This window comes from Ammospiza nelsoni, chromosome 5 (assembly GCF_027579445.1).
Source record: "Ammospiza nelsoni isolate bAmmNel1 chromosome 5, bAmmNel1.pri, whole genome shotgun sequence".
Classification (NCBI taxonomy): Eukaryota; Metazoa; Chordata; class Aves; order Passeriformes; family Passerellidae; genus Ammospiza; species Ammospiza nelsoni.
This window is the reverse complement of record NC_080637.1, coordinates 52569209-52583294: the sequence shown is the minus strand read 5'-3', so window position 1 is coordinate 52583294 and position 14086 is coordinate 52569209. Positions and strand designations below refer to the sequence as shown.

General features: G+C 43.5%; 1 protein-coding gene across 1 annotated transcript in view; it reads right to left on the bottom strand.

The window, feature by feature from the left end:
* Positions 1-3918, bottom strand: part of SYN3 (synapsin III) — a 190450-nt gene extending 186532 nt beyond the window's left edge. The window contains exon 1 of the mRNA XM_059471664.1: positions 3804-3918. The gene's annotated coding sequence lies outside the window, so the exon portion shown is untranslated. The remainder of the gene's footprint in view (positions 1-3803) is intronic.
* Positions 3919-14086: the final 10168 nt, after the last annotated feature.

The following is a 14086-nucleotide window of genomic DNA, read 5'->3' as shown; positions in this document are numbered from 1 at the left end:
TGCTTTAGCATTTGATCTGCCCAGACATAGTAGAATTATTCCTCATTAAACAGACAAGAGATGAACGTCTGGAACCTGACAGCCATTAATACAGACATCGTTAGTTCTGCTTAATCACTTCATTTTCCTTGATAACTGTATTATAAATATATATGAGTCTACAGTACTGGACTGGTAAGGGATCTGCTACAGTTGCTAATCAAATCTCTGTTACTTGTTGGCATTTAAAAAAGCTCCTTGACATTTTCAAATCTCTAGATGAGGTAGGCGAATACCACGACAAATCACAAAGGATGGGAAAAGTGAAGAATTATCAAGAATGGAGAGAGAGCATGGCTTCTCCACTGCTTAAACGGAAAGGAAACCATTTCATCCCATAAATAAAAGGCCAATCTAGAAATGGAAAGATTTCCTTTTGGTCTTACCAAGCCTGTTTGAAAACTTATGATCCAGGGCTTTGTACACCTCTGAGAATGCAAATCAGCCAAAACCACAGAGGCCTGAAGTGAGAAGAACAGCACTGGAGTGAGCGAGAGGGAGGGATCCATGTGGCAGAGTGACACAAAATTCTCTTACAACAGCTCTGAAAACGCCCTGGGTGGTTTGTCTGACATTTCAAGTTAGATGTTTCACCTACCAACAGATTGACAGATCAAGTTGCTGCAACTTTATCAGCTATTAATTGTGTCTGGGCCAGGACAGCTCTTTGTAGTGCCCACCTGGGAATTCTAGACTTATTTACTTAGCTAGAAAAGAGACAGAAAAGGGTTTTTTAGCCTAAAAACATCACAAAAGAATTAAATATCCTAGAGTATTTACTGCAAAACTTGACATTCTGGGGAATTTCCAGACCAACTAAAAATTGATCCCACACCCCTATAGACTGAGTACGACCCTCTGAGATGAGAGCACCACAGTGCAACACACCAGCCACTGTGCAATAAGAAACAAACTCACTTCTTTTTATCTTTTTTCTTTTGTCTTTGTAATGAGAATAGTACTGTTTTTTTCTTGTTGGAAAGTGCAATGTAAATGGCATAAATAAAGTAGTTAACATGAAAACAATTAAAACAAAAATCTGTGTTGCAGAGTAGCTGTGAAAGTTAAGGGGCATTATGGTTCAGTCCTGTGGTGTAGAATTTGCAATACTGCAAATCCCATAAGAACACTTGCTCACACATCCCATGGCACCACCCCCTCATCCCCCCTATAAAGCCCAAGAAGAAAGCTGTCCCCTTTCTGGGGGAGGAGGGATGATGTGGAGCACGCAGTGGCTGGTTTGTTCTGATTAGTGCCAACACCAGCCAGGAGCACGAGTTTGCCTCCCATCCTGCCTCTCGTTACTGGAGCACACAACCTCCGAACCTCCCCCCCAGAAAGTGATATCATTGCATGAATTAATCATCTGAGCAATTAATGGCAGCAAAGCGACCTCAGGTTTCCAGCACAGTGTCTGGCACCGGTGAATTGGCCATGACGTCAGCTTCCCTGGGGATTTGCTGGCGTTGTGCCCGTTCCGAGCTCCCCGTGGACTCGGAGGGCAGCAGCAAACAATGCAGGCACCCAGCCGGCTGTGACTGCCAGCACCACCGGGCTGCTGCTGCTGCTGCTGCTGCTGCTGCTGCTGCTGCAGCCTCAGGGGACGCTCCTCCTGCCAAATCCCTGCGGGCATCTCCCAGGGAAGGTGCGCTTCCCAAACCCAGCAAGAGCAGAGGACTTCCTCTGATGTGCAGAGAGAGGGACTCTCCAGGAGCAATGAGTATCAGCCCACCTTTTGGTAGGGTGAACCTCCTGCTCTGCACCTGGGAGCTGTGCAGCCTTCTACAGTGAGTGAATAAGCAAGTTATTCAACTATTCCTCTGTTTTGGGGCAAATTGAAAGAATTTTATTACACTGGGGAGTTTATTCTCAAATGGCCAGGGTTGTTTTTTTAATTTCTTCAATGACTCTGTTACTGGGAGTGCTCTGAATGCTGATGTCAAACACAACTATGACCATATGCCCTGTGTTAGATCTATTTTTTAGTCAGCCGTTCCAGGTGAGATGAGGAGAGCCTGCCTCTATCCCACAGGAATCTGCAATGTTTCCTTTTTTTCATCACCCAATACAAATACCCTCTGCAAGGTGGAACCTTTCCATACTTTTACCGAGTGAGTGTCCTTGGCCCTGCTTGGGGTGCATGCACACGCTGTGAGACAGGGGGTCAGACTCAGCTCACCACTCAGAGGAGCACAACCCAGAGACCCCAGGAGATGCCATGGGCAGAGTGTGGACATGAATAGGGAGGTGCTCTCTGATGGGGATATCAGTCATTTTCTAAACCTTCAGGCCATGTGAGAAAACCACAGAAAAGAAAGAAGCTTGGCAGAGGAAAGCTGACCCCTGATGTAAGAAATTTGGTGTCAGGAAGGAAGGAGAACCTATTTGGGCAAAAGGGTTTGGCTAATCCAAGATAAGGCATTTGCAGCTTCTCCCTATGGGGTTTTCTGCCTTCTCTTTTGGAGGCAGCCTCTGGCTGCTTTTTTCTGCACAAGCAGAAAAAGCATATCTCCCTCCACACTCCTCATAAGAATGAGTTTCCAACAGAGATGAGATATCCACAGGTGAGCAACGTCTTAGTCTCAGCAACACTTTCCTCTGGATTCCAGCTTGAAAAGAATGAGATGGTGAACCCCTATGAGAAGCAGCTAAAAATTTTAGTGCCTTACAATGACCTGTGACCCCTGCTCCAGGTGGTGACCGGAATAAGCTTACCCCAAATTCAGGACAGCCTTGTCTCACACCCTTGCAAAGATGTAAGCAGAAGAAGTGTGATTATAACATCACTGCGAAGGACACTCGCTGTCTGCATGGCTTAATGCCACTTGCCACGTTTGTAATCCATCTTCCCCCACCTGCCCTGTCTGTTCGGCAGTCACTTGTTATCAAAGGCAGTGAAACAAAAGGAAGGGCAGAGGCTAATTTGCTTGATGTAGTCCTGTTCTTCCAGATGATGTCAATTTATGGGCTCTACCCTGATCCTCAGAGATGTTCACATTTGCATCATTAAAAGGGAAATAACAAATATGTGGAAGTAACTCAATAAGCTACCACTTTAGCTGCAGGCACAGCAGGCAGGATGGTTTGAGCATCAGTTTCCCTAACCAGGCACGTTCTCTGTCCCGATTCCCAGCCCATCTCTCCCTTTCTTTCCAGGTGTAGCCAACTCAGCAGAGAGGATTAATCCACTTCCGTACTCACTTGCATTCTCCATGTTAGAGAATCTGATTACTCAGATTGCCTGCAATTTATCTCTACCTGCGACACCTAATGCTCCAGTCTGATCTTCTCTTTCTCATTTTAACATCTCACTGCAGATCCAGTACATACACAGACAGATGCACATACACTTGCTCTATTTTGTTTGCCAGCAGCTCACTAAGAGCCTCGGCATTTTCATTTTCAATCCAACCAGAAAGCACTACTGTTTTCCCCACTCTGCCCATGAGGTAATTCCTCCCTTTGGACTCCCCTCATTACATTTATACTGCACAGGCTCCGTGCACTGCTGCTGGATCCACACAAACCACAGGAATCTCTGCACAGACACGCTCGGTGAGCATGCAGCGTTATAGAGCCCTGCAGCACGTATAAAGACAAAGGCACAGGCTACATGCACTAAGTGCCACCACATGCATTCCTGCTCCCTCCAAACCCTGCAGGAAAACATTGCCTGCAGAGTGCTTTCCTATGAACAAAACCAGCCTTTCAGCACAGGGTCAGTGTATGATTCAGGCAAATCCCTTTCCCACCCGCTCCCTTACCTTTCCTTTCCTTATTCTGCTAATCCAGGGGCCCTGGACCGATTGCTTTTCCCTCCTGCACACAAACTGCCAGTCCGTCCTGCTTCACATTCACAGCACACCAGCAGGATTCACCGTCATCCCATTCTGCCAGATCCTTATCACCCTATTGGCCAATGCCAGGCAGTAAATTCAATTAGGCTCCTCCTTATAACTGTATTATCACAGGAACAGGAATGAATAATTTAGTAAAACAACAAGGGTGTGCAGGCTCTGGTGTCACAGACTTCACCCCCACTGTCAGGCTTTTATCAGAGAGGTGGGTAAAAAAACCCAGAATCTCTCTGTCACTGCTGAAAAGGAGACCTTAGATTACCCACTTGTATTCCCCATTCCATCCCTCTTGTCCTCCTCCCCCTAAGCCATGGCATTCCCATTTTATTGTTGCACCTCCTTCCTCAGCCCATAATAGAGTATTTCCCTTGTGAATGGTCACTACCATCTCAGTGGATGCAGAGATTTCTGTCCAGGCAAAGCGATACCGCAGAGCATCAAACACTTTGCCTCTTAGCTGAATGCAATACATGAGAAAAGAATGAAACTGTTCTGGAGAAGGGAGTGACAAGACAAGCAGATCACAGGGAAAAGGAAGAGTCTGCTTTGTATCACTGTATCCTCTGTAAAGCAACTGTGCTGTTATCCCATAGGTTCAGACACCCAGAGGATGCAAGCACATGGTTCCTGAGAGAGAAAGGTTCACAGATACACTGCCCAGGGACTGTGATTTCACATGCCTGCTGTGGGAGTTTGGATCCCCACATAAAAAAAACCCACTCTAAAATGGCAGTTTTCCCCCAAACCAAATGACTAAAGTGTTCTGTTTTGGCACTTTTTTTTCCTGACCAGAAATTTCTAGAGACAACTATCTATACTTGCATTTCCTAAGAAGTTGTTGGTCCCAAAATAAATACTGCTGTTTTTCCTGAGGCTTTGTTTGAAGATTTACAGACCATTGTAGATTCCCTCAACAGGGTCACCACTATCTAAATCAAGCCTCAGACCACTTTGATTGCCTCAAGAGTTTTATTTTATGGGAGGAATAGTGGAAGTGGAGGAGCTCAGCAGGGCAACCCTTTGGTATTCTCAGAACAGACCAAGCAGCCAACAGGGGTTTTTAATGACCATTCACAGCAATATTGAAAGCTACTGCTAATACATGCTGATGTGCACAGTATTAACAAAGAGATGTGTCATTCCACCATTATTGAAAAATTAACAGGCAGGATGAAGCTGTCATTCTTCTTCCCTTAGAGTCCAAGAACACCCTTTACACTCTGCTTTCCATGTGCTAATATTTACTCTGTAGAGTCTATATATCTACTATCACAATGATAAGAGGTTCAAATTTGCACTAGAGCCCAAAGCAACTCAAGCAACTCCTACACCAGCTCTTGGTTTGGCTTCTCTCCCAGGCCTGGTGGGCTGGGTAGCCTCAGCTCTGCCTCCAGAGGCAGCAGGGACACCAGGGTGAAGTCAAGCCCAAGCACCAGCAAAGACACAAAGGCAGTTCATTGGTGACAGACCAGAAGTTTTCCTAAAGGCACTGCCTTTCCTTAGGCACTGCCTTCACATTGAAAGACTAGCAGGAAGCTGGGACAATGCATGGGGGTTGCCAGCTCCTAAATGGCTGGGCCATCTACCTCCATCTCAGTCCCAAAGCAGGATCCAGCCATGCTGCCTTCCCTGGGAGAACAAAGTACAGGATCAGTGGATGCTTCTGCCCTCCTCACCAAGTTCAAAGTGATCTAAAGAGTGAAAAGGTAACAGTCTCAACTAAGTTTTTGTCTTTCTCTGTTATGGGCGTCTTTGCCACAAAAAGGGACAAAACTGCCCTCATGTTCCTGCAGTTTCTTCACTTCTGAAGAATGGCAGCTGCTCTTTTCCTCCTCCTCGTTCCCTTGAAGCCATCCAAACTTTTTTCCTGTGTTAAAGGAAAGCCTGAATTATGCACTTGGTGGTAGCTTCAGAGCAATTAAACTAAGCCATGTGGCAAGTTGCCCAGTGTCACTACCAAAGCTCAGGATGTTTTAGCGTCATTTGTTGAGGAGCTTTTACATGATGCTTACTTAAACCACAAAAAGAGAGCAAATTAGGCTGTTGCCATGACAACTAGGGAATCTACTCAAAATTCAGGAGATGCTGGGGAGGGGGGAAGAGCCCTTCAGTGGAGATCTCTGCATCGTGAATATGGCCCTTGGTTATCAAATTCCTTTCAAGTTAATTCCTAGCATCAAAGCCTCCCTGACAGAGGCTTTAATAATTGGGAGCAAAGCTTGGCTAAAGAGGGAACAAACCAGCCCTCCCAGCACTAGTGTGACTTTCACTCTGCTGTGAGGTGCTCAGCTGTGTGGTCCACAGAGCAGTCACAGAGGGGGCAGCACATATGCAGCAGGGCAGAGGAAGGGGCAGGGGCGTCACTGCAGGCAGGCACTGGAGAGACAGACAGACAGACAGACAGACAGACCCTGAATCTGTGCTGCAGTTAAAAGGAGAGGCAACTTCCACAGGGGAGAGGGAGAGAAGGAAGAAGGGTCCTCGCCACCTCTGGTGGAAACCCTCTGGAAGTTGAAACAAGCTGAGCAAAGTCTTTTGCTAACCCCAAGGAATGAATTAAAGCAAATAAGAGAAAAAAAACTGCAGGATCAATGGCGTCAGGAGAATCTGACAAACTAAACAAAGGGAAGACAGGCTACCACACTACAGTTCTTCTGAAGGAATTCAATCCTTGGTAGGATTGTTGAATATTTTCTATCAAAGCTGGCTCTCTTTCTAATTTTTCTTTTCTTTTAGCTGAATATTTTTTCTTTGCGTGCCTTCTAAGAAAATCACTATTTTAATAGAAAATTTTCAGTGAAGTCTTCTGGTTCTCAATTGAAATAGCTGAGGTATTCTTGGCTGAAAACAAAGTACATTATTTTGGAAAAATTCCAGACAGCTTTGTAGTTTTCATAGAAGCTCTCTCCTTCCCCATAATTATTTTTGATCAGACAGTTTATTGCTAGTGGAAGTTTTGGTATTCTCCTTTGAAATGATGCCTTACTGGGCATAAGCCCCTTTTGGAGGGTAGCAGCAGTAAGTGGGAGCAGATCCAAAATTAGGGAAATTTAGGCACTTGGACAAATGAAGTTAAATTGCAAAAGTTTCTTGTCCTCTCTTTTCATCTCCAGATGAAGAACTGTGTTTAGCATGAAAATCAGAAGCAATTGAGAAATTTAAGGATAGATAAATGATTGTATTGTAGTGAGCATTACAGTCCAAACAGGATACTTGCCAAGCAAAAACACACATACTACAGAGATCCACAAGTTCAAGAAATTTTGAAAAAATCCCCGTTTATAAAAACGATGCATTTTCATTATACAAGTGTTCCCATACCTGATATTCAGTTCATCTTTTGAGCTCCAAAATTCATTGGAAGTCTGCCTTACTTGGAATGTTGTGGCATTATTTCAACATTTTGAGTCAGTGTTGGTCTTGGGGTCTTCTTCCCAGTGCCGGGGTATCCACATGCACAAGTTGCTGAGAGTGTCCAACACCTAATTGATTATAACTGACCAGAAAACAAGGCTTTAATTCATTATCTACTTGCAAATGAGACTGGCTGTTCCTTTTCCTGCTCCCTCCCTGCCATTTTGCCAAAGCCTTGCACAAAACATTTATTAGGTAATCCCACTGTAGCAGCAGGAGTAGGCTGGGCTGCACACAAGCCAGGCAGGCTTGTTTTGGACCCACAATACATGGCAGAGACCAGGTTGATGTGAGCTTCTTTTTCATATTGTGACAGCTACTTTAACAGATGTCAATTTGGCAAATGTGCTCGTGAGATGGCAAGAGCAGAGGCATTCAAGGGGCAGGTACAGCAGAAATAAATCTGAGGAACCTGAGGAACAGAGAACAGGGAGATAGGAAGAAAAGAGCAATGCATATCAGAAGAGGAATGACTCCTTAGAAGTATCTGGGATGTTATTTTCTGAAGTGGGACAAGTTGAATTTCTTTTATCTAGTCAGATTGAGGCATTATTCTGAGGCTTCAATGCTACTGCATATCTGTATGGGGGTCTCTATAAAAAGCATATTACCATCCCACTGAAAACATGTTTTATTATCCTAAACATGTCCTTAATTAAAATGGTTTTTCATTCTTCAGCAATAGTGACTTATTCAAACAAACTTTTCAAGAACTTCTAGGTATCATCTCTCCATCTAGGGGGAAAAAAGCGAACTATTTTTCTACTGGTATTCTTTACTTACTTCAGTGAGTAAAGGTGAGGAGCAGCTGAGGGAGCTGGGGTTGCTTTGCCTGGAGGAAAGGAGGCTCAAGGGAGACCTCATCACTCTCCACAAGCACCTGAAAGGGGGCTGGTCCCTACTCACAAGTGTCTCAATAGCACAAAAGGAAACTAGCTCAAGTTGCATGCACTAGAGGAGCTTTAGATTGGATATTAGGAAAAAAAATCCTCACTGAAAGGGTTGTCAAGCATTGGAACACACTGCCCAAGGAAGTGATAGAGTCACCACCCCTGGAGGTATTTAAAATACATGTACATGTGGTTCTTAGGGACACAGTTCAATGGTAGACTTGGCAGTGTTAGGCTAATGGTTGGAATTGATCCTAGAGGCCTTTTCAAACCCAAATGATCCTATGATTCCATGACTCACTAAAATGTTTCTGTAATTAGCTTATTCATTGCAGTGACTTCTTGCTATCTCAAAGACAATAGCAATGAGGCCTTTAAAAGCCATGTTTTATCCCACTCTGCTATTCTTACACAAGAAAGCACAAATACAATTTTTTTCGATGAGGCTCTGTGAGTACAAATCTATTTAATAGCTTTAATCATCTTTAAAAATACATCACATTTTCACTAAGTCCTGTGCCATGCTTTGCAAAGCATCATTTCTAGGCTGTTTTCCAAGGCAAAAATAGTGTTCCTGTTCACTGATGGTATGGATTTTCCCCTCCCAAAGATCAGAAAAGAGAGAGACCTGCCCTAACTCCATGGCAGCATAGGCAATATGCCAAAGGTTATAGCACCCATTTAGGATGTAGGAAACAAAGGGCCCAAACCTGAACAAAGCCAACAGGAGACTCACCTCTGGATTCTCCCCAGCACAGAAAGTAACTGCACCAAGATTTTGTCAGCTATTCAGAGCAGAGACTATCATTACACCTCCTACAGAAATTATTCTCCACTCTGGACACCCTGCAACATTAGGCCAAATATAGAATGGATGACCAATGGCCAAGACACCCATGAGAATGTGACACTCTGGCTTGTAGCTCACAGAGCACAGGTTTGACTTCTTTCTCCCACATTCCTGCTTCATCTAAGTGTGTTTTCATCCAAACAACAAATCCTACACTGGATTTGTTGTTTGGATATTTAATTGGAGATGAAAAAATTATACCTTTCTGTTTCTTTACTTTCTTGGATTAGAAAAACCTACTTCACCTTTTAGAGTTTCTAGCCCCTTTGACAATTATGGAAAGTATAATATACAAGATCTGAGGTTAAATATCATGTTCAGAAGGGACAGCTGAGCTGAACTCATCTTTGGCTTCCTTTTAGCTAAGGGGCCCTGCTCAGTCACAGCATACCTAACATAACACAGGGGAGCTCTGGGCAATGATCAAAGCTCATTTCTTACCTCAGAAAAGGTAAGTTCCCACTGCAGAAGAAGAGTTCTGGCACTGCCAAAGGATTCACACTAGGCAGAAACTCTTGTAAAATTACAGCAGAATCATGGTCCTCACCTTTGGCAGACAGCCATCTGAGGAGGGCCAGGAATGACCTAAGTAGCTCAAGGGAACCAAGAGCTGATTTGCTGCAGATAATGATGTTTTACTAATAATGTTTGCTGACTGGTTTGCTACAAATAATCTGCTTCTTCAGATGCCTCCATGCTCTCACATCCTTCTCCTCCTCCTCCTCCCTTCCCTGGTTGCCAGGCAACTACAAAAGGACCAGAGAGCACGCTAGAGGAAACCACCTTGTGGGACACTGCATGGGTTTGGGTTTTCTCTCCTAGAAAATGCTCCAGGGCTAAGTGGCCTTGGCTTTGGAGGCAACACCTCACTGCGAGACCTTGCTTTGCATGAACACTGGCTGTGGGGCAAGTGATGTGTATCCATGATTTCCAAAACAAATGCCTTCACAGATACAAAGCTGCTTCTGAGATTTTTCTGTGGCTCAGCTACTTCCCATCAATTCCACAGACCAACAGTTTAAGGAGCTGAGGCACAGAAGCTGCCAGCCTGTGCAGCAGGACATTTCCAATAGCAGACATCCCATTCAGCTGAGGATCACTGCTGTAGCTGGCCAGAGCCATGTGTTTGCAGCACTTAACAGTGTGCCCATAGGGTTAATGCAAGAGAAACACAACATTTTTTGACCAGAAATGTGCTTGCTCATAAAAGCTCAGAGACTTATGGAAGAGGACTGAGATCAGCCACTAGAAAGTGAAACAGAAAGCCCTGTACTGGTATCCATGAAGTCCCTTGGCCAACTTGGTGGGAGAGAGGCTGTCTCATTCTCCCAAGTTTATCTGGCTTTCTTAAAATTGAGGGATAAATCTCAAATCTATGAATAACTGCCCCTTGGGAATCTGATGGTTGGAACCATCAGTATTTCAAAATGTAATTTAGTTTAAAAAACGATGGCATGAATGAACCAGAGGTATAAAGTCAGATTAAAAAATACCTGGAAGATTAGATAAACACATCTATGACTTAACTTTCAAAACTAGCTTATTTGGCAAAGTTTTATCCTCTATGACTGAATCCAGCAAGAAGAAGAGAAGAGAAGAGAAGAGAAGAGAAGAGAAGAGAAGAGAAGAGAAGAGAAGAGAAGAGAAGAGAAGAGAAGAGAAGAGAAGAGAAGAGATTTTCCATTTCACCATCTTCAATATCACTTTTCATTTTAATTTACTGAATTCTCGAGGCTTTTCAGTATTTCAGGCATATTTTTGAGACTTATTAAGCCACCCCAAAATCTGGTTTATATCCAAACTCCATATATCATGCCAGAAGAGCCACTTTTTCTAAGCAAAGTTTTCCATTTCTATTTTCTATTGTGCTGCCTAAACTGATAAACGCTGTACCTTGAGGCCATTGAACCTAACAGCGTTCCCTACAGACTCCACAGTCTTAGTTCACACAGCCACTTTACCACATATCCCAAAAATTTCAGGAATTTCTACAGTTTCCCCCAGAACTCTTCCCTCCCAGCCCTTTTGAGCCCATCTGCTATTTGTGTACAGCACACAAGCATTAATTAGTAGTGATCTAGATGGCCAGCCCCTGAACAGACTCACATTTTGCTCTCAGTGGAAAGAAGTGCTCTTCCTCCCGCACCTACACCTCAACCAAGGTTGAGTTTGACTAGCAATGAAATAATTTCACAACTGCAAAGCTCCAATTCTGAGTCCTGTTGTTCTTCTTTGAGATTTTCTTAAACAACTGCATCCAGCCTAGAAGCAGATTTCTCCTCCAGTCCTCCAGCAGTCCAATGCAGACAGTTAATTTTTTCCTGATTGTTTTTTTGCTTTTTCCTGTCATATCCAAGGTCAAATTTTGTCTTGCTGTCTTTTCTGCTGAGGTTTGAAATACAAAGCAGTACTCTATGACAAAAATCTCAAAAGTGCATTCGCAGTTTTTGGAGTGGAAAAATTAAGTTTAGAGTGACTAAGGAAAGGAAATTAGGATTTAGGAATAATTTTATTTTTGCTGAGTTGACCTTTTTGTCCTTTTAAAAATCTTTCAAATTTGGTAGGAAACAAATCAGCTATTCTAATGAGGTATTAATTTCACCTTTTTAATCTCAAGGTCGCTGCTATTACTCAGAGAAGGGTAGGGATGGGATTATGACTACTGGCAAGCAAACCTTGCTGTTTTTTGAAATGGTCTATCCTTTTGCTGGCTCTAGAGAGAAATGTCTTGAATAAGAAAAAAGGGTTTGAAAGGATTTTGTGAAAAGAATGGGATAAGCAGGATTGCCCGGACACATTTTTCTGCAGTGCTCCATACTGTGCAGTGCTGTGCAGCAGCCTCAGCCCTGCTGGCCCAGCTGGGCTCTGGAATGGGGCAGATTTCGCCTTGTCCCAAACCCCAGGGGGACAATGGGCAGGCTGAGGCAAGAGGAATGAGGAGGGGGAGTACAAGGGGGCAGGGGAGGGAATTGTGAAGAGAGGGGATGGTGAACAAGTAGAGTGGCAAGGAGGTGAAGTGGAAGGAATGTGGTGTAGCCATGCAGACTCCTCTTGTTTGAAGTGGTTAAAGACTTGTTCAGTGAGGAAGAAAGGTGAGGGAATAAATTCTTCCAAAGGTGCAGATATCCTAAGGGAGCATTTCCAATAGCAGTCTGCAGTGGGCAAGAAACAGCTGCATTTAAAAGAGGGGTCTGGGAATCAAATACTCCAAGGGTTTCAAAATTAAGCACAGAAATCGTTAACAGAAAAGTTACAATTTAGAATTACTTGCTGACTGATAATGAGAGTAAAAATATGAACACATTTCTCAATGCTGGTGGTTAAATGTCTTCCTCTGAGCATGTTAAAGGAGAAGGAGACACTGATAGCAGGCTGAAAGGAATTTGAGAGAGCTGGGTGTATGCTACAGCAGCAGACAGAATGGCTAGGACCAAACAACACAGCAGAACAGCACTGATTCCACTATTCCCTTTCAGTACCTTTGGTGTCTCCCCCAGGGTATTATAAATAGTGTGACCTCACAGTTATTTGGGAAATAACATGTTCTTCATTAAAGATAATTTTTCTGGGATTGGCTAAGTCAGTTTTCCTTCACATTTCTTAGGACATGTCTTTGAAGCACCCAGCACCTTGTGAGGAGGCCTTCAGGTTTGTATCTCATTCCAGTTGAGCTATTGTATGAGGAGCAGGGCCAGTCCCCTTGGACAGAAGAGCACACTGGTGCAATTCAGATTCTGGTGCTGCTGGTTCTGGTGCTGCTGCAGCCCCAGCCCTGTGTTTGCAGCACAGTGCTCTGGGCTGTGCAAGTGCACTTCCATGTTCTCATAAGGCAGCAGCTCTGGCCTTGGGGACTGTGGTGCAAATTAATATTGTCTACAGCCTCAGTAGAAAAAATTAGTTATATGTGGCGTCTATAAAGCCTGTGAGTGAGGGGTGATGATAACTCATCCCTTTTCACTGGTTTTCATGGGTGCTGTCCTGCAAATACTCTTAAGCAGAATCACACAGTAATCCTGGCTCCTGAACAGGAGAAGACTTTCATGTCTACAGCTCAGTCAGACTTCGCACAGGTCTCTACCATGGGGTCTTCCCTATTTCTTAATTGTATCTACTTCTGCTGCTGCTTAATTGACTGCCTGCCTTTATGACACAATGATAAAAAGATGAATGTCTTCTCATTTTCATGGTTTTTAAATTTATATCTTAGATATACTTCTCTCTCCAGTTCTTTATGCATTCAGATTGAATGTATCTGGACAGACTAAAGATTTCTATACCTTCCAGACCCAGGACTCTTTCCCAGATGCCTTTAGACATTTCAGTCAAATGCTGTTTTCCACACAAGCCTCTTTTCTCCAGTAGATTCTAACGAGCCCCACAGAGAAGGAAAGACAACACTGAGAACCCCAAATGTTGTAGCTGTAGCACCTGAGCTTTGTTTTTGTATATTGCTGGGGAATTGCTGCTCATTCTGTAAGTCAGCATTGGAGCAGAAGATCAGAAACACCTTGCAATATCCTCCCAGTGCAACTACATGCTAAGCAGTACCAGTAAAACAGAGAGATTTCTATTTCAGAAAAGAGCTGCATCAATTTATTAGTGCTGGGACTTCTTCTCCACGGGGTCTGTTTACCCAAATTAAGCAATGTGTGAAATTCAACAGCCACAGAACCTCAGAGAAGTCTTCTGTCTGTTCTTATTAAAGAGAGAAGGAAAACACTCAAGGATCTTTTACTGTAGTAAAAGCTAAAAAGATCAACAGGAACTACTGTGGGTGGATGAAGCCTCTACATTTTAAGGACTTCTGAAATACAAGATCACTGTGGTCACTAAACAAAGATTATGTACTGCAGATCTCTGATTCCAATATGTACATCACAAGTAAAAAAATTAAGAAAAAGTTAAATCCTGAGAATGTCAGTTAGGAAAAATATAATCTTACCTCTGCAAAAGGGAGAGATTCATATGAAAGTAGAACCACCATGCTTTTCCATATGCCTTCCATGTTGTGTGAGTTGAGAGTTGATTTGTTTGCA